Below are 4,972 nucleotides of genomic sequence, written 5' to 3'. Positions count from 1 at the left end.
TCCAAGAAACCTCAATTTTGCCATTTACAAAAGCACTCATAGTTAAATATATTCATGTTTATATAGCTGTTTTTCAAAACAATTTGTTAAATATAATGTAGCAATGTAGTTTTAAATAAATTTTAGTAAAGGTATGCAATAAAGCATCATTTTCCTCTTAAATAAGAATATTTAACTGTTTTATAAATGCTCAAAAATCAGGACAAAATTGGATCAAAATTAGCAAATTTTTTTTTTATTTAGTGTTATATCACAAACAGCATTATTCTACATAGTAATCTTTCTTGAAAAAGTAAATGACGAATTTTGGATAGAGATTTTGTACTTGTACTTATATATACTTCACAATAATCCTGCTTTGCTAAACTGAATTTATTAGAAATTATGTATACTTAATGGACCTTGTTGTAATACATTCATAAAATCATTACTTGTGAAATTATATGGCCAGCTGTTTTCATGGCTTTACAGAACGAGATGGCGCTCAAGTTCTAGCCTTTATATAATGTAAAACTGTAAATGTTAATGTGTTGTAAGCGGCTAAAACAAAATGCCCTTACAACCAGGGTCAAACTGAAACAATTTATCAAAAAAAAATAGAACAGAAATCTAAATTAAAACTTTCATACAACTACAAATTTTATTATTAAAAGAAAAGTTAGTAAACCCATGCCGTTAATAAACAATTCAACGTAAAGCTCAATGTTAATAATTTCAATAAATAAAGCAATTAGGAAAATAGAACAAGAAGTCTTTAAAAAATCTACTTCCAAAAAACCACAATGTTCTAAAATTAAAACACTTCTCAAGATCAGTAACAATATCAAGCAATAATTAGCAGTAATTCTAACTATATCTAGTGAATTAATTCGTTTTCAAAATCAAGGAAGGCTTTTTATTTATTGGTAGACCACGAGGTTACATCTCGTGTGACTAGGTATTACCATAACTCTACATAATCTTTCACAATATTAACATCTGTACATCACCGCTAGGGGAAGCATATATCGGTTTCATAATACATACATACTCAAAATCAACGTGCTTCAGCTAGAATTTATGAAAGGTGAGTAGGAGTTTTAATATAACTAAAAATTCATAGTTTAACTAAAAACTAGAAAGAATAATAAATGAAGATAAACAAAACCATAACAAAATAAAAGTATTATTCGTTATCTCACAGTGTATTGCAAAGGATTGTAACTTGTAAGTATAACGATAGGCAGTTATAGAGAAAACCTTGTAATGTATCATTTAACTGTTATGTGTACGTTTTTTGTTTTGTTTTTCCCAACCCATAAGTAAATTAATATCAATTAACTTGCCACTGCCTACATATTATGTTAGATATATACTCTCATAGTTACTTAAAGTTAAGTTAAGGCCAACTGGCAGTAACGTTGCTTAACTGAGGAGAACCTTTTTAGCACATATAACTTTCGTCTCTAAACTCGGAGTTTTGTTTTAGTTTTCTTATGATGTGGTAGTTGTTAACACAATCGATTTCATTCATTTTTAAATTCCATACAGCTTCCAATAGAGACAACCCGAAATGTTTAAAAAATGGATTCCAAATATTTGGATATAATATCCAACCAGAGCTCTGAACATTTTCAATGTTTTGCTGAGAGATACTACTTATTATATAATTATACAATTATAATTATTAAAATATTTCTTTTGACTGTTGAAAATTGAGATGAGTGTTTATTCTAACTTCTGTTGATATTCAGCTGTCTAGCTTTGAATTCGTTATTACATCAAGTTTTTAATTGATAAAGGCTTTTGATAGATAAAAGTTTTTATAACAAAACTAAATAAATAAGTGAAATTAATTATAAAATGTTTTGCTCGCTAGTAAGTCTGTTTACATAAGATTGTAGTTTTCTTGAGTGGCACTATAGCATTTCTGTAGAAGTTAATGTGAAGTACGATAATAATTACAATAGTCAAGCGATATAGCAGGTTGTTCATGTAATGAAGTACTTATTAAAAACGGAAAAAATATGAATGGCTTTAGTAAATTATTGATTCATTTATATGTTGGGATTTATTTGCAGTTTGCCCAAGAAGTGGAAATCAGTACGAAAGTACATTAATTCAGGCATTCTTAAGAATGTTGTTCCAGATTTTAGTTATCGCAAGTACAACATCTGCACAGAAAAATTACGAAGATCGTGTACTTCTAGATCATAGCTACCCTGGGAGTGACTGTCTTGAAACCATAACAATATAAATGGACAAAATAGTTGGTCACTTGAACACAGGTAGGAAAATTTTAGTTTCACAACCAAAGATATAATTTTCGAATAAACTGTTAGTATTATTTCATTATACTTAAAGGTGATTGTTAAGCTTTGAAAAAAAGAAAACAATTAATATCCAATAATAATTTTGATATGCTAAACAACACTTTTTTTCTTAAACCCCATTTGAAGTCTTTAAAAAGACATCGCTTATTTAACAGAGTATATTTTCCACTTTTTCAGTATTTTTCCTTAACACTGTAGTTTTACTCCACCAAAGCCTACAATTTTATAAGACATACTTTCAATCTTGCTTGAGGTACCATGTTCATCTGTTCCTCAAAGATGGTGTCAAAGCATTAATGGGGCACCAGACTTTACACAAGAAACAGTTAATTCATCACAAGTGGGGAAAAAGGGAAAAGATAGATTGTGTTTTAATGCTAAATTAAATGACCAAAGAAAAATGGGGTGTTATAGAAAGAAATTTCTTGGTTACGTTGACTTTGGTGCAAATACAGAGGACTACATCTCTTGCCAGTGATGTATGGTTTTTCCTCTAAACAGCAAATTGATGGTGCTTGTTGGCTGTTTCTTTATTAATGTCATGACAGGAAAAGAATGAGCAAATTCAGTGAGAATATGACAACAAAAACTGTCAGTTATTGAATTTGCAGCTGTAACAGTTGATTGTTATGGTCCAAGTCATGCAGCCTTAGTTTTTTTCCTAGCAATGAAAAATGAAAATTTGTCATTCTTGATATATGTCACATGCTAAAGCTCATTCAAAACACTTTTGCACCTGAGAAAATGTTTAAACAGTGAATACATTAAATGGCAGTTTGTTATTGATTTACACAAGTTGCAGGAAGAAGAAGAAAATAAACTAAAATATAAGAAACATTCAATGCAGAAACAAAAAAAAATTAAAGTTACCTTTTCAAACCAAACTTAAGTTCAACTGTGGTAGATGCCATAGTACGTATATAAGTTTAAGGAACATTAGTCTACTGTTAAAGTTATAAGAACATACGATAGACTCTTTGATTTGTTCATCTTCAGAAATCTAGTTCCTAAAAATTACAAGAGCCAAATGAGAATTTTCCACCAAATGATTTTGTAAACATCTAATAGAAACAAAAAAACATATTTTTCAGTTAACAGACATCACTGGGCAAAGAATGTATGGAACTTGATGTAAAACACCATTTACTGGATTTCTAACTGCAATCAAACCTATGTAGCAATTATATGAAACTTAAGTGTCATCGTCTTCACCCTCTTTGAAGTTCCTATTGACATGCAACTCCAGTCAAGATGACTTGGAACATGTTTTTCTTGTTTTTGCGGCTGCTATTCACCATTTGGTAAAGGCATCAGCCAGCAAATGTCATCAAAGTACATCAGGCAACAGAAAGTTGTTGTGAGAGACTTCTGAAGTCAACAAATGGTGACCTTCCTCAGGCAAGTACAATTGGCCTTGGAATACGTATTTTTGAATATAAGTTTTTGTGGTTTAAATGGACATGTTTGCATCACCTTGCTAAACAACATTCTGCAAAAGTTGTAGGTGAGAAGGTAAGGAAAAACTTTCCAAGTTAGTTTGATTTAAACATCTGTGGTTTTAAATTGTATGGTGTATAAAAATGTTTGTGTATAGAGTATAAAAATGTTTGCGTGTAGAGTGCTGTTTTACAAACTTTCAAATGTGTATATAACACACATTTATCAACTAATTTGTGAAATTAATGTAAAAAAAAATTCATATAAACACTGTAGTGTAACCTAATTAAATAGTGTATTTACTTTATTAGCCTTGTGTAAATATTTAGTATTCAAAATAACAATTAACTACAGAACTAGTTTAGGGCTATTTCAATATTAATACTTGCATTATTTTTATACTGCATCTTCTACTTTACCACAGACTTGTATACATTTGTACTGAAATTTGTCAGTTTATTACTAAAAATGCAGCAGAACACAATAAAATCTGTCTAGAGCAACACAATATTGTCTCTTATTGCTCTCTGTTTTTACAATGTCAATTCTACATACAAATATAACCACTTTATTTTCATAGTTATTACAAAAACTAAAAAAAGATAATATATAAATGAATTAAAATGTACATAGTGAAGTGGCAAGAAATACTTTAAATATTGAAATCCCCAAAACTGAAAAAAGTGATATGATTGCCTAAATTGTGTTTAATATATACTCAGAATTTTATATATTTATTTTAGGTTAATACAACTGTCACCAATGGAGATAAAGTGGAAAATTAACAAAGCATTTGAACAAGTGGATTCTTAAGTTAAGTATTCACATAGATGCTTTTGCAGCTAATCACACAAAAACACTACTAGATCCAGAACTTGCTTAGTTGGTACTAAAGTCTGGTATGTTATTTATAAATTAGACAGTCTTTTATCAGGAACAAAAGGAGACAGTTTTTATATACTAGAGCAATTAGTGTTAGTAATGGTATGTTAGAAAAGTTATTAAGGACTATTGGAAAGTTTCAACATAATAAATGGACAATAAGAGACCACTTGGTCCTTCAAGACTGCCTTTGCACACTCACTCTTGAGAAAAGTACAAATCTAAAGCTACCTATTATTATTTAGAAAATCAAAGGTTCCTCTTTCAAACTACTGTTAGGATGCTGGCTTTCTTAATTCAATCATGCTGTTAAAAAAATAAAACTTAAGAGACTAGTCTCT

At 29.5% G+C, this 4,972-nt stretch overlaps 1 long non-coding RNA gene across 1 annotated transcript; it reads left to right on the top strand.

Moving 5' to 3' along the window:
* The first annotated feature begins 2,041 nt into the window (after positions 1 to 2,041).
* On the top strand, positions 2,042 to 4,630 carry LOC111086400. Its single transcript, XR_002611117.1, has 3 exons — positions 2,042 to 2,267; positions 3,404 to 3,824; positions 4,493 to 4,630. It is a non-coding gene; the product is annotated as an uncharacterized LOC111086400 (long non-coding RNA).
* Positions 4,631 to 4,972: the final 342 nt, after the last annotated feature.

This window comes from Limulus polyphemus, unplaced genomic scaffold (genome assembly GCF_000517525.1).
Source record: "Limulus polyphemus unplaced genomic scaffold, Limulus_polyphemus-2.1.2 Scaffold1066, whole genome shotgun sequence".
Classification (NCBI taxonomy): domain Eukaryota; kingdom Metazoa; phylum Arthropoda; class Merostomata; order Xiphosura; family Limulidae; genus Limulus; species Limulus polyphemus.
The sequence above is the reverse complement of the archived record's forward strand: the minus strand, read 5'-3'. Positions and strand labels throughout refer to the sequence as shown.